The sequence below is a fragment of the Arachis hypogaea genome, chromosome 14 (assembly GCF_003086295.3).
Source record: "Arachis hypogaea cultivar Tifrunner chromosome 14, arahy.Tifrunner.gnm2.J5K5, whole genome shotgun sequence".
NCBI lineage: Eukaryota > Viridiplantae > Streptophyta > Magnoliopsida > Fabales > Fabaceae > Arachis > Arachis hypogaea.
In genome coordinates, this window is record NC_092049.1 from 29,169,820 (window position 1) to 29,195,136 (window position 25,317).

At 35.3% G+C, this 25,317-nt stretch overlaps 1 non-coding gene across 1 annotated transcript; it reads left to right on the forward strand.

Annotated features, from left to right (window-relative positions):
• Positions 1–730: 730 nt before the first annotated feature.
• LOC112746271 (small nucleolar RNA R71) lies at positions 731–838 on the forward strand. The gene has a single exon (XR_003174163.1). It is a non-coding gene; the product is annotated as a small nucleolar RNA R71 (small nucleolar RNA).
• Positions 839–25,317: the final 24,479 nt, after the last annotated feature.

The window sequence follows — 25,317 nt, forward strand, 5'->3', positions numbered from 1 at the left end:
TTGGATTTTCTTCTGTATTGCTTGGGAGAGTACTAGGAGGGGTTTCAGTGATTCTTTTTCTCAGCTGGTCCACTTGTGCTTCCAAATTCCTAATGGAGGACCTTGTTTCATTCATGAAACTCACAGTGGCCTTAGATAGATCAGAGACTAAGTTTGCTAAATTAGAGGTATTTTGTTCAGAGTTCTCTGTCTGTTGCTGAGTGGATGATGGAAAAGGCTTGCTATTGTTAAACCTGTTTCTTCCACCATTATTAAAGCCTTGTTGAGGCTTTTGTTGATCCTTCCATGAGAGATTTGGGTGATTTCTCCATGAGGGATTGTAGGTGTTTCCATATGGTTCACCTATGTAATTCACCTCTGCTATTGCAGGATTTTCAGGATCATAAGCTTCTTCTTCAGAAGATGCCTCTTGAGTACTGTTGGATGCAGCTTGCATTCCATTCAGACTCTGAGAAATCATATTGACTTGCTGAGTCAATATTTTATTCTGGGCCAATATGGCATTCAGAGTATCAATTTTAAGAACTCCCTTCTTCTGAGGTGTCCCATTACTCACAGGATTCCTCTTAGAAGTGTACATGAACTGGTTATTAGCAACCATGTCAATGAGTTCTTGAGCTTCTGCAGGCGTTTTCTTGAGGTGAATGGATCCACCTGCAGAAGTATCCAATGACATCTTAGCTAATTCAGACAGACCATCATAGAATATATCCAGGATGGTCCATTCTGAAAGCATGTTAGAAGGACACTTTTTGGTCAGTTGCTTGTATCTCTCCCAAGCTTCATAGAGGGATTCACCTTCTTTTTATCTGAAGGTTTGAACATCCACTCTAAGCTTACTCAGCTTTTGAGAAGGAAAGAACTTGGCTAAGAAAGCCTTAACCAGCTTATCCCAAGAGTTCAGGCTATCCTTAGGTTGAGAGTCCAACCATATTCTAGCTCTGTCTCTTACAGCAAACGGGAAAAGCATGAGCCTGTAGACTTCAGGATCTACTCCATTAGTCTTAACAGTATCACAGATCTACAAGAATTCAGTTAAGGATCTTCAGATGGAAGTCCATAAAACTTGCAGTTTTGTTGCATCAGAGAAACTAATTGAGGTTTAAGCTCAAAGTTGTTTGCTCCAATGGTAGGGATGGAGATGCTTCTTCCATGTAAATTGGAATTAGGTGCAGTAAAGTCACCAAGCATCCTCCTTGCATTATTATTATTTTCGGCTGCCATCTCCTCTTCCTGTTCGAAAATCTCTGTAAGGTTATCTCTGGATTGTTGTATTTTATCTTCTCTTAGTTTCCTCTTCAGAGTCCTTTCAGGTTCAGGATCTGCTTCAACAAGAATTTTCTTGTCCTTGCTCCTGCTCATATGAAAAAGAGGGAACAGAAAAATAATAATAATAATAGGGATCCTTTTTACCCAGGTATAGAGGTTCCCCTTTGTGAGTAGAAGAAGAAAAGAATGTAATGTAAAGAAGGGAAGAAGAGAAAATTCGAACACAGATGGAAGAGGGGGTTCGAATTTGGGTGAGATGAAGTGTTAGTAGATGAATAAATAAATAGGAGATGAGAGAGAAGGAGGATTTTCGAAAATAAAATTTTGAAAAGGGGTTAGTGATTTTCGAAAATTAGGAATGAAATCAAATTAAATTTTAAAAATTGAAACAATTAGTTAATTAAAAAGAATTTTTGAAAAAGAGGGAAGTAATTTTCGAAAATTAGAGAGAGAGAGTTAGTTAGGTAGTTTTGAAAAAGATAAGAAACAAACAAAAAGTCAATTAGTTAATTGAAAAAGATTTGAAAATCAATTTTAAAAAGATAAGAAGATAAGAAGATATGATAGGAAGATATGATTAGAATTAGTTTTGAAAAAGATTTGATTTTTAAAATCATAATTAATGACTTGACTCACAAGAAATCACAAGATATGATTCTAAAATTTAAAGTTTGAATCTTTCTTAACAAGTAAGTAACAAACTCGAAATTTTTGAATCAAAACATTAATTGATGATGTGATTTTCGAAAATATGATATAAAAATAAGAAAAAGATTTTGAAAATATCTTGAAAAAGATTTTTGAAATTTTCGAAAATAAATAAAAAAAATAAAAAAGATATGATTTTTGAAAAAGATTTGAAAAAGATAAGATTTTTAAATTGAAAATTTAATTTGACTCATAAGAAACAACTAAGTTTTAAAAATTTTTGAAAAAGTCAATCTAAATTTTTGAAATTTATGAGAGAAAAAAGGAAAGATATTTTTTTTATTTTTGAATTTTTAATGATGAAAGAGAAAAACATGAAAAAGACTCAATGCATGAAAATTTTGGATTAAAACAATGAATGCATGCAAGAATGCTATGAATGTCAAGATGAACAACAAGAACACTTTGAAGATCATGATGAACATCAAGAACATATTTTTGAAAAAATTTTTATGCAAAGAAAATATGCAAGACACCAAACTTAAAAATTTTTCATGTATAGACACTATGAATGCAAGAATGCATATGAAAAACAAGAAAAGACACAAAATATGAAAATGCAAAGATCAAACAAGAAGATTTACCAAGAACAACTTGAAGATCATGAAGAACACTCTGAATGCATGAATTTTTTTCGAAAATTTTATGCAAACTTTAAAACATGCAATTGACACCAAACTTAATTTTGACTCAAGACTCAAACAAGAAACATGAAATATTTTTTATTTTTATGATTTTCTAATTTTTTTGGTATTTTTCGAAAATTATTTGAAAAAGAAAAATAAGGATTCCAAAATTTTTAATATGAATTCCAGGAATCTTGCACTCTTAGTCTAAAGCTTCAGTCCAGGAATTAGACATGGCTCACTAGCTAGCCAAGCTTTCAATGAAAGCTCCGGTCCAAAACACTAGACATGGCCAATGGCCAGCCAATCTTCAGCATGTAAATCAGATATACTACTCATTAGTTATCAAATTAACTTGCCTCTATGCGGATGGTTTGGAAGCCTCAGTCCAAAAAAAAATTTAGACATGGCTTTACAGCCAGCCAGGCTTCAACATGCTTCATGAAAAACTAGAATTCATTCTTAAAAATTCTGAAGAACATAAATTAATAAAAATTTTTTTTGAAAATATTTTTTTCGAATATTAATTGGGAAAAACGAAAAAGAAGAAAATATTTTTGAAAAATTTTTTTGATAACTTTTTGAAAACAAAATAAGAAGAAAATTACCCAATCTGAGCAACACGATGAACCGTCAGTTGTCCAAACTCAAACATTCCCCGGCAACGGTGCCAAAAATTTGGTGCACGAAATTGTGATCCCTGGTGATGGCTCCAAAGACTTGGTGCACGAATCTTAATTCATAATTTGTCACAACTTCGATACAACTAACCAGCAAGTGCACTGGGTCGTCCAAGTAATAAAACCTTACGTGAGTAAGGGTCGATCCCACGGAGATTGTTGGTATGAAGCAAGCTATGGTCACCTTGTAAATCTCAGTCAGGTGGATATCAAATAGTTATGGAGTTTTTGAAAATAAATAATAAATAAATAGAAAATAAAGATAGAAATACTTATGTAATTCATTGGTGAAAATTTCAGATAAGTGTATAGAGATACTTTCGTTCTTCTAAACTTCTGCTTTCCTGCTGTCTTCATCCAATCAGTCCTACTCCTTTCCATGGAAAACTTTATGTAAGGGCATCACTGTTGTCAATGGCTACATCCCATCCTCTTGTGAAAAAGGTCCAGATGCTCTGTCACAGCACGACTAATCATCTGAGGTTCTCGATCGTACTGGAATAGGATTCACCCTCCTTTTGCGTCTGTCACTATGCCCAGCACTCGCGAGTTTGAAGTTCGTCACAGTCATTCAATCCCTGAATCCTACTCGGAATACCACAGACAAGGTTTAGACTTTCCGGACTCTCATGAATGCCGCCATCAATCTAGCTTATACCACGAAGATTCTGATTAAGAGATCCAAGAGATATTCATTCAATCTAAGGTGGAACGGAAGTGGTTGTCAGGCACGCGTTCGTGGGGGAATGATGATGATTGTCACGTTCATCACATTCATATTGAAGTGCGAATGAATATCTTAGAAGCGGAATAAGTTGAATTGAATAAAAAACAGTAGTACTTTGCATTAATTCATGAGGAACAGCAGAGCTCCACACCTTAATCTATGGAGTGTAGAAACTCTACTATTGAAAATACATAAGTGATAAAGGTTCAGGCATGGCCGAGAGTCCAGACCCCAAACGTGATCAATATGATCTAAAGATGAACTAAAAATCATAAGATGTCTAAAAGACTAGTAAAAAGTTCTATTTATACTAAACTAGTTACTAGGGTTTACAGAAATAAGTAATTGATGCATAAATCCACTTCCGGGGCCCACTTGGTGTGTGTTTGGGCTGAGCTTGAAGTTTACACGTGCAGAGGCTTCTTCTGGAGTTGAACGCCAAGTTGTAACGTGTTTTTGGCGTTCAACTCTGGTTCGTGATGTGTTTCTGGCGTTTAACTCCAGACTGCAGCGTAGAATTGGCGTTCAACGCCCTTTTGCGTCATCTAAACTAGGCCAAAGTATGAGCTATTATATATTTCTGGAAAGCCCTAGATGTCTACTTTCCAACGCAATTAAAAGTGCGCCATTTTGAGTTCTGTAGCTCCAGAAAATCTACTTTGAGTGCAGGGAGGTCAGAATCCAACAGCATCAGCAGTCCTTCTTCAACCTCTGAATCTGATTTTTGCTCAAGTCCCTCAATTTCAGCCAGAAAATACCTGAAATCACAGAAAAACACACAAACTCATAGTAAATTCCAGAAATGTGAATTTAACATAAAAACTAATGAAAACATCCCTAAAAGTAACTAGATTCTACTAAAAACATACTAAAAACAATGCCAAAAAGAGTATAAATTATCCGCTCATCACATATCTACCCATAGAAAAAGGAAATTACCATTTGTACCCATGAAATATGGATTTAGCACAACAAAATTATCCAAAGACTAAAAAATTATCTAAAATCCCTAAATTACCCTTATCTTCACCACCACACCACTCCCTTCACCCAGTTACCTTTCTAACCCTAACCCTCTTCACCCAGCCACCACCCCCTTTTCCTTTCTAATCTCGAATCCCACCACCACCCCCTTCACCTAGCCAACTTTCTAACCCTAACCTTCTTCATCCAGCCACCACCCCTCTTTCCCTTTCTAATCTCAAATCCCACCACTACCCCCTTCACCCAGTCACCTTTCTAAACCTAACCCTCTTCACCCAGCCACCACCCCCTTTCCCTCCAAAACACACACGGAGACATTACACACACCCCCACCTGAGGAAGAAGAAGAGAATATGAGGGGGAGGGAGACCGCACTGGCAACGTGGGGACTCGCTGCCGCTATCGCATCATCGTTGCCGTTGTTGAGGGAGTCCGAAGAGGAGATGCGAGCCAGAACCAAGGAAGGGGAAGCTGTCGCCGTCATTGATTGAGTTCATCGCTATCATTATCGCTGGTTTGGAAAGAAGAGAGCGCGCAAGAGATCGGAGAAGGAGGAGAGGGTAATGGCGCCGGTGGGTGTCACTGCCACCATCGTCGTCGACGTTGTTCAATGAGGGAGGAAGAACTGTTTTTTCTCTTTGCTTTTTCTATTGTTGTTGTTGTTGCTTTATGTGAAGAAGATGATGATGGAGGTATAGTGACGGCGGTGGTGGTGATGATAGTGATAAAGGAAATGAAATGGTGGTGCCTTTGAACTCAGAGTTTGGCTCAGGCGAGGGCAAGACAGGGAAGGAGAGAAGGAGGGGTGGATGATGCAGATGATGATAAGAGTAATTTGAGGATTTTGTGTGATTTTTTAGTGTTTGGATAATTTTGTTATATGGAACTCATATTTCATGGGTACAAATGGTAATTTCCTTTTTCTATGGGTAGATATGTCAGCGTTTTCAACTTTCGTGGGTAGAAATGGTAGTTTACTCATTTTATATTTTACCTAGATAACCTAGGAGTATAAAATTTAATCCATGAATACTGGTAGAAATTCTCTAACAATGGAGATAAGTCCTAAAAGTTAGAAGATTGCCAAAAATAAATTTATCTCTTATTTACAAGGAGCGGCCTAATAACCCGGAGACTTGTACTCATGGATAAAATTTATTTATGCATATGATAATGTATAAGGAGAATTAATTTTATACTTGAACCTAGACAACCTAGGGGTATAAAATATAATTCAGTTAAATAATTGTCTAACAACCAGATAATTATTTGAGATTATAATTATATGAGATATAATTTAATGATGTTTATTTGGAATAAGTATGAGTAACAACTTAACAACCAAGATACTCATTCATGATTCTAAATAATTTTAACAGAAATATAAATTTTTTAATTTACTTTCATATTTTAAATTTTTAAATATATCCACCTTTATGTGGCATACCTAAAAGTAATATATTAAATAGAATTTGAGAATTGTATTTCCAAAGTTTATCATTGAGATGATAATCCTACTAAAATAATATCCTCCAGTAAAATTGGTTATGAATGGTTAAAACTTATGAAGTATTTGTAATATTATTTTACATGGGTTGTTTTGACAACCATAAGTTTAAATTTCAAAGGCATCTCCCCACTATTCATTACTGAATATTTTGAAAAGATGCATGGTGCCCAAAGTAAGATAGTCCGACTATCAAAAATTTTGTTTAAACTAGTAGGAGTATTTGACAATATATTTTGAATTAAACAACTTTAGAAGTTGAAATGACATTAGGCAAATGGTTTTAGCGAGATTTGTTTTTGCAAATATTTTGGAGATTTATTTTATTACAAACAATTTTTAATTGGCCTTAATATGATTAAGGTTAATGATCTTTTTGAAAAAGCTCAATATGAGTATTGAGGATGTGAATCAAAATTGCTCTTAAGAGTTGGTTTGACCAATAATAAAGATATCGAGTATTTTTATTATAAAAGCCTAAAGTAAAATCTCTAATATCCAATTGATATTCTATTGAATAGAGAATGAGATTCTCTCAATGCACAAATACTAGCTATATGTACTCCATCATGTTTAAAGAAACATAGAATTTGATTTAGCTAAGGATTCCTATTTGTTAAATATTTGGACTATGTTTTAGAAATATTGCTAAATTAACAAATTTTTCACTAAATCATTTTTTTACCTATATGAGATATAGAAAGGGCATAAGCCGAAGTTCAAGAACATTAGAGTTTGAAAATGTCTTATATGTGTTAAGAGATTGCACAATAATAGAATTGATATTAGGTCTAATAAATGAGATTTATTGATTACCCTAAAGAAATAATGAGTATTATTTCTATCACCCTTCTCAGAGACGGACCCAGGTGTATCAGAAGGAGGGCACTTGCCCCACTAAATTTAAATATATATATATATATATATATATAATTGTCCCAATATAATTATATTTTTGGTCCCCACAAAAATTTATAAAATTTTGTCTTGAGATCTATGTTAAAATTATTTTTTATTAAATTTAATATGTAACAATATTTATTTTATTAAATTTGATTTAATATAAAAATTAAAATAAGTAAATAAATTAACTCAATGAAAAATGAATGAACAATATTAATATAATTTTTAAAATTAATTGATTAGTTAATTACCAAACTAAATCTCAATTTTTTAAATATAAGTAAAATTATTAATATCTTTTTTTTTGTCTTTAAAAATTAGTTGAAATAAAAAAAATCGTATCTATTTGTTAATTAATATTTTTTATTTTACGTTATATAATACTTTTTAACTTTATCTCTTAAATAATTTTTTTTGTAATCACTATTTTGGATTAAAAGTATTTTATGTCATAAATATTATAACAAACAAACTTTCTAATTCAATGGATGCTAATTAATATTTGAAAATTATTATGAGTAGTAGAACAATTGTTTAAAAGCATAGGAGTTAATTTTGATATGTTAAAATATGTATATTTTTTTACATAGTTATTTAATTATATTTTTTCTTTTAGATAACTATTTATGTGATGAATGTAAAAGGTTATTTTTTAATTACAATACATAATTAAATAGATGCATAAAATTTTTAATCTGACAGTTTATCAAAATTAAATTAAAAAATATATAAAAAATTTAATTACTTTAACAAGAAAGAGATAAAAATAATTATAAATTAAATTTCTATTATTTTACATAAACATACTTTTTATATACATGTTTAGTTTTTTTTTGTATTTATATATGATTCTAGTTTCAAATTAAAAATATTACTGTATCAATAAACGCTAACGTGCTAATTAATTCACTCTTTTTATTATTAATTAAATTTGTATAAAAGTAAATAAAAGTAAAATTAGTTAGGATGACAAGTTATTTATAATTTAATTAAGATGTTTTAAGTTCAGGTTTTAAAAATAAAATAAAATATTTTTTTATAAATTATATATAATGAATAGTATTTTAAGAATGAAAATATTTATTAACACTTTAATTTTTATATCTCCATTATATTTTTAGTATAATTAATAACGCTCAATAACATTTATTTCAGTATAAATATTTTTGAAAAGTCTTATTGTGATCAAGTCTCAAATCATTTAGTTATTTATAGCCTTAATTTCAGAAATTATTTTATTTAAGGTAATTAAGGCAAGTTTTGATTTATTGGATTTGAGATATGTTATGATTATTATCCAATTTCACAATTATTGGATTGTTTTCTATATCCAAATTATAAAGTTGATAGTTGTGAAATAATAAGGATTTCTACATGATTTGGATTAAATAATTAATATTTTAAATATTAATGCTGCTATTTTGGAAAATAGAGAAATTAATTATATTATTTCTAATTTTTAGATTTGGGCATTTTATTGAAAATAATTTGTAAAATTGAGGAGCAAATAGTATTTCTATACATTAATTTTGTTGGATTAAAATTTCTTCCTAATTACTATATTACCCCTATTTTTATTTGAAATTACAAAACTAACCCTATTACCCTAGTTTTGTTAAAATTACCGAATTGGCCTTTACCCTAATTTTGGCATACCCTCCCTCCATTCTCCCTTCAGTGCTGCGCAGCCTCCAAACCCATTCTTCACTATCTTTGCTGTGCAGCCATATCCTAAACACACCCACCCGGTTCCTGAATCAAAGGAAAAAGAATGAAAATGGAAAGAAGAGGGGGACTGAGCCAGAAGGACGAAGCAGAGAGGGAAAGGGAGGACCGAGTCACGGTAGAGGAGAGGAGGGAGTTCGCTGTCGCACCGCCACATCGCCACCGCCAAAGCTTCCTGTGACGCCTGTCAAACCATCACTGCCACTGTGCCATGGAGAAGAGAAAGTGACGCGAAGGAGGGAGATGAGGCCTCATTGTCGTCGCGTTCTACCGCACGCGAGGAGCGCCACCGTCGAAGCCGTGCCTTTCGTCCCTGCCCAGTCGCGACTCCGCCATCCTGCGCCACCGTGGGTCCATTGTCGCCGAACCAGACAGAGGAAAGAGGGAGACTCTTCCGCGGCGTCACCGCGCCGGACCGCCGCACGTGAGGAACCGGGCTGTCGCTGCATTTCCCATCGCCGAGGAGAGAGAGAGGTCGCGCGATGTTGAGGGTGGGAGATGCGGACCAGTGGCGCGTGCGGGATGCGACACACTGCGCGGAGCTATCGCCGCCGTTTCTGCCGCCGGCAAGCCTCGGTTAGCATCGTTGGAGCTTTCGCCCGTTTTTGTCACTGGGGAACCTTGCTGCCGTCGTCGGAAAACCCCGCTGCCGTTGCCGGAAAACTTTGCCGGTAAGGTCTTGTTAATGGATCCTGTTTCTTTTGAATTTTGAGAATACCATAGTCACGGCTTGTTGCTGCAGCGGTCATCTGAGTCGCGTGGAGGGAGAAAGAGCCATTGGGTGTCGCCGCACCTGGCCTCCGCTGCCTCTGTCGCCGGAAACAGCCACCGAGTTCTCTGTTTTGGTAAGAATTTCTGAGTCGAAAGGCCTTCAGTCACTGCTCTGTAAACTTATGCTGAGGCATTGCGGTGTTGTCCATCATAGGGTTGTGGATTCGTGCTTGCATTCCGTGCTTGGAGTTGCAGTTGCCTCGTTTTGTCATCCCAGTAGGTATTTATGTTTCGAAAAGCCTCGCGTTAGTATTTGGTTGTTTGATTAATGAATATGAGTCTTGGTAATGTGGGATCGAGTCCTGATTATTATATGTTGCGATTAGTGTTGCTATGGCTATTGCGAAGGTGGCTTGGAGCTGAGGTTTTGGTTGCCGTCAGTTCGGATTGAGGCGGAAAGGACTCTGTGAGGCGTTTAGGTTATGGAATTGCGTTTTGAGGTAGGGGCGCTTTCCGAAAACTACAGTTTATTATTGGAATTATTACATATGGATACTGATGTGAGATATGGTGTAATTAGTGATTGTATCTGCCTTATGTATTATTTGATTGACTCGAATGATTATGGATGTTGGCTTGGCTGAATTGTTGTGTGGCTTGTGAAATGTAATGTTTGAAGTTGATTCTTTAAATATTTGAAATGAGTTTAATCCGTTGAGGATTGGTTTGAATTGAGTCAATTATTTTGATGATGTGAAAGATAGAATGCTCTTGAAATTCAGCCTGGGTTGCTTTAATTGCTCTAGTTTTGATAAATGATTTATTGCTGAACCGATTCTTTAAAGCTTTATAAATGAGTTAAATCGGTTGATATTGAGTTGATTTTTGAAATGGTTTCCTTGAGGTATGCCATTGAGGCGACTGTTGGATTTAGCTTGCTTTTGAATTGATTTCTGGTTTTGAGCTGTTGAAAAGGAATGATAAACGGTTTAGTTGGGACCCGAACCGGGTGGCAAAAGTCCAAGTTTTAGGGGAGGTGCTGTCGAAATTTCTATAAAATCCGAGTCTTTATTGAAATGTTGTCTGGAAAATGATGAGTTAAAGACTTCTACTATTTTATTTGAATTATCAAGAAAAGGATGATTCATGCTTTTGAAATGAATTAATAAAGAGGAAATTGTGATTTAGTCTTGCTTCTTAAGAAAGGCATTGTATCTCTTTCAGGAGAAGGTTATTTAGATGAAAATTGTGTTTTAAAGCTGTTTGGATGTGAAAAGGGTTTATGCCTTTGAATTTGACTTGGGGGTTTCAATTAAAGAAGTTTCAATGACTTTGAAAGAACCTGAATGTCTATTGACAAGTTTCATTTTGAAATGTTTTGAGAAAGGTTTTAAGTACTCTTTGAATTCTGAATTCTTGCAAGACTAAAACAATTTTGAACAGTTGAAACGTTCTATAATTTATCATGGGGGTTGAAGTTGGTTTTGCCTAAGTAAAGGAAACGGCTTTGAAAGGAGTAAATGATTACATGACTCGGTTTGGCTTAGATCTTATTTTATTACTCAAATCGGAAAGCCAAGGTTTTAATGATTTTAAATGAATTTGGAGAAATGAGTTATGCTATTCTCCCCTAAGGACTTGGGACTCTGCCGAGGGACTTTTGTTACAAAAATCCCATTGTTGGATGGGTGATTTTGAATGATTCAAAAGGAATCTTTAACTTTCCATGGTTTTGGAAGTTTTGGAAAGAGTATGCCGAGAGTGGCATTGTTTTAAAGGGGGAATTTACCTTGAGTAAAAGTGGCTTATGAGCCTTAGATAATTTGAGAAAAGAGATCTTTAAAGCCAGGGCTGAAAAGAATTGAAACTTGATTTCAAAGTGAAATGAATTGAGAAAATGATTTATGGCTTAAATGCCGATTTCATGAATTTGATGATTTTGAATGTGGAAGTGCTGTTTTGTTGAGAGCCAGAATGGCTGTGTATGTTTATACATATTGATTGGTTCTGGATTGAACCGTGAGTCGGAATGGCTGTGTATGATATGAATATTGGCTGGTTCAGGAATGAACCGTGAGCCGGATGGCTGAGATGGATGTTGATCCATGGATGAGATTGATTGCATGTTTATGCTGAATCATTGATAAATGTGAATATTGCACTTCCACTATCGGAGATGAGGGTTTCCCTGGAAGGAAGCAGTGACTAGCCACCACGTGCTCCAGGTTGAGACTCGAAGCTCTTTTGACCCCTACGTCGTAAGTGTGGCCGGGCACTGTGAAAGGCCCGGATGAGCTCGCCCCCGTAATATTCACCAGTGAGGGTGATGGATATGGATCATGATTATGATCAAGTTTATGATGAGTATAACTCGAGTTGGGGATGCACGACAAAGGGACAGTCCAATGGTTAGCTACCAGGACTTGTCGGGTTGGCTTTATAACCGACAGATGATATCATCAGCCACTAGGAACAGGCATGCATCATATGCATCTATGTGACATTGCTTGGGTGTGCATATTATACTTGGTTTGCCTATGTGATTAATTGCTAACTGTTCTACGTGTAATAACTGTTTGTTTGTGCTTGAACTTCCTATTTGTGTTTGCTACTGGGACTCTGTTGGACTGTGGTGATTGGTTGATTGTTGGATTGTTTGGGCCTAGGGCCGTGGTTGGAATGAGATGAACCGATGGTTGATTTCGGTTTTATGTTTCTGATTTGGAATAAAATATGAAAGCCTACTTTGTTTCAGTATAGATAAACCGTTTTGAAAGGCTTTTGAGTTTTTGAGAATTGAATGGTTCCTCTTTCAGAAAAGATTTCCGACTTTACTTCTATTGTAAACCGTTGTTTTTGAAAAGAGGCATAAGATGGTTATGAATCACTGGTGCGGTTATCTTCACGTATCCTATTACAGTAATTCCCAAAAACCCTCTACTGAGAACCCTTTCGAGGATGATGTTCTCACCCCCCCTACATTTTTCCCCTTTCAGGATATGGGCGCAGAAGTTACGAAGAGCTTATTTAATTGTTGTGATGCTCTGTATTGTTTTAGCTATGGTTTATTGTACCCTCGCCTTTATCTTGATATAATCTGTAAGAGGGATAGGAATTGTATTGGATTATGGTTGTAATATTACTTATATATATGTATGTATATATATGGATGTACTCTTTATGAGTTTTGTAAGTTGTATGGTATTTATGGATGTATGATATCGGATGAAAGTATTTTTGGATCGGTATTGCGATTTAAAGTTTTAAACAGGCTCATATTTTAGTATTAAATAATATAAAGTCGTCGTAATGTCCGAACTATCAGAGTCGCGCAGCCGGAAGTGTGAGCTTTGGTAGTTAGGGTGTTACAATTGTCCTTAAAATAAAATTATGCACTATTGTAGTGGAAGATTTCATGTTTTGAGAAAATGTGATATTAATTATGCATTAGGGGTATTTTGCAAAAGGGTCAAGCACATATGCTCAAGAGCTAAGGTGTTTAAAGTCAAAAGAGTTTTGATAAACACAAATGTGCATTGAAAAATTATACACATGATTGATTGGCTCTAGTGCAAGTGAGAGATTATTGAGATAATAGTATTCCCAAGATCCAATCTATTATGATTGGCTCTCGTGCAAGTGGGAGATTGTTGTGAATAAGAAGTATAACCACAATCTAATAATTATGTGTCAAATAAATTGTTATTGTTATTATATTAAAATGTTAATATAATAAGTTCCTTGATTAAATTTAGAGATTTATCCACTACAAAAAAAAGGGCCTATGGTCACGGTAAAAAACCGTGACCATAGCTAGTAAAAAGGGTGACCATAGATCTATGGTCACGGTTTTGGACCTATGGTCACGGTTTTTTACCGTGGCCTATTCTCTCGTGGCCATAGGTCTATGGTCACAGTTTTTTGATCTATGGTCACGGTTTCAATTTTCAAAATCTGACACTTTAGGCCACGTTTTTTTACCGTGACCATAGGTTAATCTAAACCGTGACCATAGATAAACCGTGACCATAGCCTTATCTATGGTCACGGTTTTCACTGTGATCATAGCCTCTATGGTCACCCCCTCCTTAAAACCGTGACCATAGATAAGGCTATGGTCACGGTTTTCACCGTGGCGATAGCCTTTATGGTCACCCCTCCAAAAAACCGTGACCATAGCTCTATCTATGGTCACCCCTCCTTAAAACCATGACCATAGCCCTATCTATGGTCACGGTTTTTCACCGCGCCATAGCCTCTATGGTCACCCTCCTTAAAACCATGATCATAGCCCTATCTATGGTCATGGTTTTTCACCGTGGCCATAGCCTCTATGGTCACCCCTCCTTAAAACCGTGACCATAGCCCTATCTATGGTCACGGTTTTTCACCATGGCCATAGCCTCTATGGTCACCCCTCCTTAAAATCGTGACCATAACCTTATCGTGACTATAGCCTGTTGTTGTTTATGAGATTCAATTTTTTTAAATTATAATCACATCCCAAAATGATAATAATCACAAAATAAATCTAAAAATAAGAAATTCAAGAAATCTAAATCATAAAAGTTTCATTATAAGATAGATATGTTCAATTTTTAGTCTAAACAACACAAATCAAAATAGAGTGTAATTTTTTCAATTACATGTAATACCTCAAAAAGTACATAACACATCAAAATATTACATTTACATAACTAAAGTCATTGTAAGACCCATCCCATGTGATATTTGTATGGAATATATTTTCTTCATCATATCATGTCTTCCTGCACGTAAAAGAAATAAACATGTTAGATATCTTGCAAAAATGCTTTTGATGATGCAATACATATGCAGCAAAAGAAGGGAAACATTCATCCACAACAACACTCAAGAAGTATTCACAACCATCATTCACTTCAAACAGCAGCTATGGCAAGAATGCAGCAGTAGTGATAGCTTAGACTCATAAATTCATCAAAGTTATCACTACTGCATAAATAATTCAGAATTTGTTCATTCCAACAGCAACTAACACAAGAATAAGGCAGCAATAATACTATGCAGCAGCATCATATAAACCAGTTTAGCAGAAAAGTAAATCAATGAAACAGCAACATAGGACCAATAATAGTTTAAACCTAATCAACAGCACCAAGCAAACTAATTTAGCACAGGACAGATCAATGAAGCAGCAGTAGGAAACTAAATTAGAATAGGACAAGTCATTACCAGCACAGAAAAACCAATTTCAGATAGAATAAACATCAAAGTTTAAACCTAAATCCACTAAAAATCAATTGACTACCTAACCACCTAATTCAACTAAGCTAACCTAATCAAACAACAACCTAATCAACTAATACTAACATGGAGTTTAATCAAAGGAAATTTTTAACAGAAAAAACTAATTTCACTCAACTTTGTAAACTCAATCCCATTATTCTTGCAATTAGCTATCACTACGACAATTAAGTTCTCAAAAAAAAAAAAATACTAAGTGACAAGCAATTGAGACATCATGAGTAAAAAGCAAAGATACAACATAATATAAACTTTGTTTTTCTTAACATATTCTTTCATTAACATAGAATAGAGAGCAACATATATATAGCTAATATCCATGCATAATTATAAATGATTCATAATCCTAAAACCTTAACTTTAACTCAAATTCATGATATATCATCTACCAAAAGCATACTATTAATTTAACTAGAAATTTTGAACAGTACTTACATCCATATCCTTTGATACATGGTTCGATCCAAGTGAAGGAGGAATGCTTCGCCGCGCATCATTTGGTGCACTACTCGCGTCAGGTGGAGATTGTTGGGCGGCTTCTATCATTACTTGCACTTGTTCTGCACTCATACCAGGATTGACTTGTTGCAATAATGTTTTAATCAAGTTTGTTAAACCATCCAACTTGGAAGTTAAGTTATTTTGATTTTTCTCCATAGTTGAAACCACTTCATTATGTTGTTGCTACATTTGTCGGATTTTCTTCTCCTTTTTAAGAGAGGATTTTGTGACTGATCGATCATAGAAACGAACTCTTCCATGTCTCTCCTTTCTGAAAACTGTTTGAACTGCTTCATCATCATTGTATCATGCTTCTTTCAAATTTTGAAGATGTTCCTATTACACACAAATAGGATCAAAATAAATGTATGCACCCAACAGCTTTAGAATAAATAAAAATAGCTAACACATTTCTTGTTTGGTGTACTTTGCTAAGAGACCAGATAACTAACAATTGTCTCTTGTATTCCCGAATCAGTCTCTCCTTTTTTGCTCGTACGAGTTACAACAAACATCTCAGATTGATGGATCTTCATTGTCCTCCTTCTTTGCACGCTACAAAGAAACCACTAACATGTGACTAAGTAAACACACATAACATGAAAGATGCAAAAATACTTAAAATAAAAAGCACAAAAAATACCAATTCAGTGCATACTAATTCAAAACTAACTGGACCCATTCGATGATTCCATTTTTGCTTGGATCTGTTTTCACGATTTTTGTCAGAAATAACCTACATTTGTTGCAATGTAAAATTAGATAGAGTTAGTTAAATACACGATACCATCATTAAAGCCAAGAGACTTGTGAAAATAACTTACTTTGATGATATCAAGCCTCCAAAATTGAACTAATTTTTGAAAATGTAGTTCAGGTACAGTCATTGGACGATTTTTCATCATCTCTCTAAATGAGTTGTACGGTGTATAGTGATATTTCTTTATGCGTTTCTTAAATTGCTTCCATGCCTCTCCAATAGTATCTATCACCCAAGGCTCAGCATCACTAGGAATGTTATATTTAGACTACAAATAAACAACGAATTATGTTATTTTACCATACATGATAAGCCTATTTGTAAACAATTTAAAAAGGAGAATGATCGAATCACCTTTGCATAATCCAATATTGAAGTTTAATTTTAGTCTCAATGGACACAGCTTGCCAATTAGTATATAACAATGTGACCAAATTAGAGTTTCTTGCAAGTGTTCCCAAGAACCGACTAAACAATTGAACCTGTGTCTTTGTTGGGCCTATGGGTTTGCCATTGTACCATGTTAACTCTATTTGTGTCTCCAAAGAATGAATATGCTTGAGTTGGGTGGGACCACAAAGAGTTTGACAATTAAACCATACTCTAAAGGTTAACCAAGAGCTATTAGAAAGATGGAAGGAATTATACTTTGTTCTTCTAAGGTTCTTAGTAAAAATATATTACTTCATACTATCGGGTCATTAAGGAATGTTGCTAGATGCCAACCTTGATTAGTAAATTTAGTATGACTAATTTACTACCCGCTTAGTATTGAACCTATGGGGTCACACACTAACGGGTGTTCTGATCTTTGCTATAGAATTATTTAATTATTATTTTGATTTGATCAAATAAATAATTATATTAATTCAAAATGGAATATTATTATATTCTTTGCTAGCACCAAGAATATAATAATGGTATGTCAATGAGTTATAGCTCAAATGGTATAGTCTTTCCAAACTCACCTAAGACGTCGCGAGTTCGAGTCTCCCTATCTTTGATAAAAAAAAGAATATAATAATAGTATGATAATTGAGAATATTAAATGAGATTTGAGAATAATTTGTTATTCTATTTCTAAATTTGGATGAGATCCTAACTGATTCTGCTTCAAATTGAGTTATGATATGATTTAAATTTGAATCGAGATTCAAATTTAATATCAATAACAAATCTCATACTATATATATGTATGCCAAGAGTATAGGAAATAGATGAGAATAAAACACAAGAGTTTTATTCCTTAACCTCTACACACATAAACGTATGTGAGCCTAATTCTTGGAGAAGAATTTTATGGCGTGCAAAGAGTTGTAAAAGGTTTCTCAATTTAGATCAGATGTCCATTAGTCAAGGAGTTGACAGTAAAGGTTGGTCTCGGTGTGAATACGCATAGAGCCTTCATACCATCGAATGAGAAAGTGATTTTTTACTAGCGTATACAAGTATTTAAATCTGATCTATATATTGTTTACAAGAATAAAATTTAAGCACAAAATAGATCTTTAGGATTATTTTTTTTCCTTCCATGGGAATCCTTATATATAAGTTTGGTCTCGCTGTGAATACCCCTAATCTTTATTGTTCATGTTCTTTATTGTTTGTGTTTTTTTCGGTTCCAATTCATTTATTTTTTTAGTATTTAAGTTTCAAATTCCAATTTCAAACATTTGATCTTATTTATTTACAAGTTTTTTTGAAGTTCATGTTTGTAAAACTTGCCTTTTAATAATTAAATTCAATCATTTTTATCCTATTTTTTAGTATTTATCAATAAATCTTTAGATCAAATTTTGTTGTAAGAAGTTGTATTTAAATCGAATCCTTGATATAAATTTGGTCAACACCTAATGTTAAAGTCGAAAACCAAAATTCAAGCAAAACAGTTGATTTGGTGTATTTTTATATTTTGAAGTTTGGATCATTTTGGAGTATAGATATCTCCTTTATTTTCATGTACTCAGTTTAAAATAATAATAAATTATTTTAAAGCTTACTATATCATCTTAACATTTTCATCATTTTTCTTAATCCTCACATAACAAATTTTCGACTTTCGGCATTTCAATTATCTCTTATTTATTATACTTTTGTTCTTATTGCTCAACGACCTTGTCCTAATATTTATTCCATGATACTTCTTTAGGACACCTAGAGCTAGAAGGGGAATTGGAGCCAAAACTTCCCGTTTTGTATTAATCCTCCTTTTGAGGTCCTTTATGCGTGCATTTGTAGCATTTTTATCGCACTTTTTATTTCTTGCATTGCAATTCAGGTGGTATTTTTTTATAGTATGAAAATTTGTGCATTTTTTTGGTATAGATATCATAAATATTTTTTTAAATTTATAAATATGAGGATTAGATTTGTGTTTTAATTTTAAAATTTTTTTTAAATATATAAATCGAATCCTCCAATTTGTTTTGCATGAAAAATAATTTTATTTTTATTCACAAATCTAAAATTTCGTCTTAGACCACAAATCGAATTCTAGGTTGTGTATCTTAAACAAATTTGAGCATTCGATTTGTGAATTTTAATTTAAAAAACATTATCTCTATATTTATAAAAAAATCATCACTTCTCTATAATTAGGTATAACACATCTTAGGTCTCCATAACAAAAAAATTTAGCCTTTTTATCTACTATCTGCCACATTTTTCGAAACTTAATAATAAAATGCTATGCTTTTAAAACTAATTACTTAGATGCTATTTTTTTATATTATTATAGTTAATTATAAATAAAAATAAAAAGTAAAACGGCCAATTTGAGTAATTAATTTTAAAATAATAATATTTTAATAATAAATTTCAAAAAAGATGACACATTAGTTAAAAAAACCTGCATGTCTTTTATAACTCTACTTTATTATTGTTCCGAGGGTTACCTGAAACGTTGACTTGGGTCTGAACGTGAGGCCTAAACTCCCTGTGAGGCAGCGTCTGACTTATTCTCGAGCCGATGTACTGCCGTCCGAGTTCCTTGTGAGGAGTTGCGGGTCGTACCTGCAAGAGACTCCGATGCTTAAGTTAGCAAGGGCTTTAGGCAAGTTTTTAGTAGATTAGAACGTGTATATACCTGAGGGGTATCAGTGTATTTATAGTAGAATGAATAACCACCTTTTGGAGTAGTTCCACCTTTGTTGGTGGATAACCGTTCCCTTTATCTTGAGAATTTGTTAGAATCTATCTTTTAGTGGAGGTAGGGATAGCGGGAGAGATTCAAGGAGGCAGTTACTTATTTGTATAAGTAAAGCTGGACCTTTTGTCGTATCCGACCTCTTAAGAGGTCGAGTAAGTTGGGAGAGGCCGTCTTTTTGGACGAGTCTTTTATCCTTATTGTGCCTGGCTTTATTTCTGAGACAGGGCATGAATAGTGCCCCTGCTTGAGTCCGAGCTTTCATAAGGTCGGGCCCAAACATTCGTGGCTTCAGTTTTCATTGTCGGGTATGCTGCCTTCAAGAGGTCAGGTACTCGATGTGTTTTCAAAATTTTATAATGTTGTCTCTTTAATGATGTGGCGAGTGTTACGCGGCAGTTTCCAGGGAATCTGTGCGTGGCTTTAAAGAAGGGTGCAAAATATCTTTTTTGCCCCTTGTTTCTTATAAAAGCCTCGCGCCTTTCTTCTTCTCTCTTTTCCATTTCTGAAAACGCTTCTCTCTTCTTCGTTTCCTTCCTTAAAAGAAAGATCATTTTACTGTTCTTCTTTTGCTCTTACTTTGTAACGGCGTTCTAGTTCAAGATTTTTCTGTCTTGGACCCTTTGAAAATCTTGTTTTGTTTTTCGAAGAGCATCGTTTATGTTTTTTTGTTGTTAGACGTGCCCTTCAATTTTTGCATTTCATCAAGGTTGGTGTTTTTGTCCTTGTTTTCTGTTTCAATTGCTTTGGGTACTGGTTCTTGTATTTGGATTTTGAATGATCATTTGTGATGTTGTTGGCCGAGACAGGGGTTTTGTATTTCTTTGTCGATTCTGGTTGCGTTCTTAAAAACTTGTACTTATTTGAAATTGTTCACTATTTTAGGATTGTTGTTGTTGTGAATTATAGTTGCATTGCCCCCAAATGGTGTCGTTGTTACTTTCGTGGGAGGGACACTATCTCTGACTTTGTTTGTGAAAAATTCTTTTGAAATCGTGTTTTTAATGCTATTCTATGAGAACCCAACTTCCTTTGTTTGGTGTCCGAGTTCTTTTTGTGATGGCTTCTTTGCTTGTTGTATTTATAGATATAGCTTTATGTCTCGGTCTGTTATTCACGACATGTCAAAAAAGTCCCCTCTTCTCTTCTAACTTGGGTAGATAATTCTGTTCTTACTCCCGTCCCTGTGATTGATAGAGAATATGCTGAGACCCTTCGTAGGCACCATAGGCTGTGTGAGAACTGGGAAGATGAGCAAAATTATGAGATAGTAGTGGTTGATCCCGAAGAAAGGGTATGTTTTCCTCCATTAGATAGGTCAGAACGCCCTTTCTTTTATGCTTATGATTTCTTTTTCACTAAGCTAGACATTAGACTTCCCTTTTCTATCTTTGAAATCAATGTACTGTGGATTTGTAATGTTGCACCTACCCAACTTCACCCGAACTCATGGGCTTTTTTGAAAATATACCAGCTCCTTTGTCAGGAGCTGGATGTCCGACCTTCACTAAAAGTGTTTTTCTATCTTTTTGTATTGACCAAACCTTTTAGTTCTTCCAAGAAATTAGGTTGGGTTTCTTTCCAGGATGTCCAGGGTAGGAAGATTTTCTCCATTTTTGACGAGTCCTTCCACAATTTTAAAAATTATTTTTTCAAGGTCCGAGCTGTAAAGGAAGTCCGACTTTTCATTTTAGACGAGAATGATGAACCGTGTTTCCGGTTATATTGGGAAGAAAAATCAGTGATAGCCAAATACAATGTAGATGACTTAGATGAGCTTGAAAAGAGTATAGTTGGCTTATTTTAAGAGTGCTGGGGCCGGGCTCCTTACTTGGACACCAAAAAGTTTTTAGGGGATTTCAGTCAACTTTAGTCCGAGCTAGATAGCTTTCCTTACCTTTTGCTTATAAATTTTGGTTGTGAGTTTGTATTGACAACTAATGTGTCCTTTCTCACATAAAAAATGGCTCCCAAGTCAATTGCCATGAAGACACTCCAGGCTACCAGAAAGAATGTCGTTGCTCGTGGTATACAACAAAAGGAAGCCTGAGATACTTCTGCTCAATCTTCTCCCAAGAAGTTGGATTCGGGTGCATCAACTTCAAAGAAGGTCATACCCATCCCAAAAACTCTGCTAATTCCTCCTGACTCTCCTTCGAAAAGTGTTGGGGCCCATCCTTCTCCTTCTTCTGAGCCAGCTCCCAAAAGGCAAAAGACTGCCGAAGGGGGAGCTTCTACGATAAGGGATTTGACGGGTTTTCTTGGAGTGAGAAAAATATTCTCCCTTATAGCCACATTAGTATGGATGACGTGGCTATTCAGAACTACCTTTAGCTCCTGGCCCGAGGTAGAATTCAGACGGTAGGTGTGTGTCTACTTGGCCAGGGAGTTAAGGAATACTCCTTTCAGCGCCACTCACAGCTCTCTGGTGGCTGCCCAGGATGAGGTAGAGAGGTTGAAGGAGATAAAGAAGGAACTGGAGGAGGAGAGGGATGGGCTGACATCTGACTTAGATAAAGTTTTGGCCAAAGAGAAGAAGGCAGAGGCGGCCTTGGCCTTGGCGGAGGAACTGAAGAAGAAGGCAGAGGAGAGTTATACCCGTGTCTTCGAGGAGAGGCTTGTAAAATCCCAGATTTTTAAAAAGTTATTAACAAATTATTTATGATGTATTATATTTATTTAAGACTATGCTTTTAGAGATTTTTATATAAAAGTTGAGTAAATCATTATTTATTATTTACAAATAATGGATATTTTATATGCATTAATTTTAAATATTTAGATTTTTAACCTTAGTTTATAAATACAGAAGAATTAATTTACTTATCTTCGATTTTTATTAAATTAGCCTTTAACTAACAATAATTTACAAATTGGTAATTAAAAAGTATTTTAAGGATGAATACTTTAAATTTAATTTGATTTTTAATTATTATTCTATCTTTTTATTTATTTTATAAAATTACATTACTATCACTATTATTAATAAAAATACCTAAACTAACCCACACCACCCCAAACCCTAACACTACACTCATCTCTCTCTCATCCACCCACACCCTCAGCACACACACAAACTAAACACATGCACCCATACTCACTGAAGTAAGAAAGAAAGAAAAGAAAGAAGGAAGGGAAACGGGGGAAAGGGATCGTGGAGAAGAAGGGAAGAGGGAAGGAGGAGCTCGCTGGCCAGCCGCTCCCTGCCACCGCGCTAGCTCCTTGCCGTCATGCTACATCGTCGTCCAAGGGAGGAGGAAGGCCGCCACTGTTGTCCGTAAAGCCATCGCCATCGCGGGTCAGATCTGAGGTGAGAGAAAGGACCGCAATAGAGGAAAGAACCGCGCTGCCCAGTCGCCGTCCGTGGGGAGTCGCTGCTGGTCTGCATGCCGCCAACGTCGCTGGCGTGGTCGCGAGAAGGAGAGAGCCGCGTTGGAGGAGAAGAGCCATTGCGGAGCTGCCTCTGCCGCTGCGCCCAGCCGCTGCCGAAGAATGCCACGCCGCCTCTGCCGCCTGAAACCCCACTGCCGTCGCCGGAAAATACTGCCGGTAAGGTTTTGAGTATTGGGTTTTGTTTCTTTTGAGTTTCGGAAATGTTACAATCACTACATGTTGGTTTTAGTTGCTGTCACCGAAGTCTGGCCGCCGCTGTCGCTTGAGATGGCTGTCGAGGCTGCCGCCAAGCCGGTTCAAAGACCGCTGCTGTTTCGTTTTGTTGTTACAATGAGTATTTATGTTTCGAAAACCCTCGTGTTAGTGTTCCATTATGTTTGGTTATAAACTCTGAGGTTTGGTAATGTAGGTTCAAGTTCTGATTGTTGCATGTCGCTTAAATGTTGAGGTGGCTACTGCGCCATTCCTTTTATTCCAGTAAGTGTCTCTATCTCGGAATCCTCACCATTAAGTTTTTCGTTGTGCGTTTTAAGATTTCCGCGATATTAATAATTTTTTTAGGAATTAGAAACCGAGTTTTCATGTTGCGATTGAGGTTGTTTCTGCTATTGGGAAAGCAAGCGGAACTGAGGTTTCAGTTGTCGTTGATTTTAAGTCGAGAGAAAAGGAATTCCTTGACGCGTTTGGGTTGTGGTTTCGCTTATCGAGGTAAGGGTATTTTTCTTAAATTTATTTTACCTTCATGAGTTGTTATAAATTGATATTAAAGCGAAAAATATATTTATTCTATGATTACGTAAATATTATGAATTGAATTGAAACATTTTGTATAATGAAATTGTTTGCTTGATTGAGCTATTGACTGATTGAGGTGGCTGGAGATTGTGGATCTTAATTGAATATATGAAAGTTGGTTAAATTGTAATTCAGTGGGTTAACGGTTTGAATTTTTGGATTTCGTTGATTCCATTAAGTTGAGCTTGGTGTGGTTGTGATAATAATTTATTGAAAACGATTGGAATTGGTTTTTCTGATTTATCAGAAATGATTTGACTTTGGAAGCGATTTGACATTGCAAATGCATTGATAGTTGGAAACCTGAATTTTATGTTTATTTGAAAAAAAATGATTTGGTTTTGAACCTATTGAAAATGAATTGAGAAAATGATTTGGATGGGACCCAAAAAGGGTGGCAAAGTTTAAGTTTTAGGGGAAGTGCTGCCAAAATTTCTATAAAATCTCAGGCCTTGTTTGAAATGTTATTTAGAAAATTATGAATTTAAAAATCATGTAATTTTACTTGAATTATTTAAGAAAATAACGAGTTATATTTTGAGTTTTGAATTATTAAAAAAAACTTTATGTTTTGAATTTGTTTACAGAACTACATTTTAAGGAATTATGTTTCAAGGAGTTAATAATTTTAAAGAAAGAGATTGGTTGTTGTCCTCCCTAAAGTCTTGTGACCTTGCCGTGCAGTTTGGTTAATAAATGATTTGCTTAGTCTTTTGAAAGAGGTTCAAATATGAAATGCTTTGAAGTTGATTTGGAGGAAAATCTTAGCTAAGTAAGAATTGGTTTTGTATGAAAGGAGAACTTGTTTTAAGTAAAGTGATTTTGGAGGTTTTGGAAAAGGTTATAAGGAGTGGTGTTGGTTTTAAATAAAAATGAAATGAGCAGAATGTGATATGTATATGATGATATTGATGTGTTGGATGCGGGGAAGGCGGTAGGGCGCTAATCCCTCGATCTTTTTCCCCCGCATTCCTCATGATTGTGTTTTGTGAGATATGGAAAAAGCGGTAGGGTGCTAATCCCTCGATTCATTCTCCCGCATTTATTGTGATTGTGTTTTGTGGGATGTGAGGAAGGTGGTAGGGTACTAATCCCCCGACGTATTCTCTCACATTCTTTCTCTCTCGGTCTGGAAGGTGGTAGGACACTAATCCCCCGACGTATTCCCTCACATTCTTTCTCTCTCAGTCTGCAAGGTGGTAGGGCACTAATCCCCCGACCAGTATGGCATGGCCTCACTAGGGGAAGGTGGTAGGGCACTAATCCCCCGATTTATTTCCCCCTAGTGTATGCCTCCAGGAGAAGGTGGTAGGGCATTAATCCCCCAATTTTATACCTCCTGGAGATGCACAGTTGAGAGACGGTATCCGGGTTAGCTACCGGATGTGTCGGGTTCTAGCAGTTAATCGATGCGTGAGCTCACGGCCAGTAGGACAGGCATGTATCATACTGCATTTGTTTGCCATTGTTTGGGTGTGCTTAAATTGTTTTGGTTCGCCTATCTGATAAGTTCTGCATAACTGGTAACTGTGACATTTGCTGTAACTATTCTTTGAGTGTGTTTGCCTTGTATTTGTTTGTGCTTGTGATTGATTTC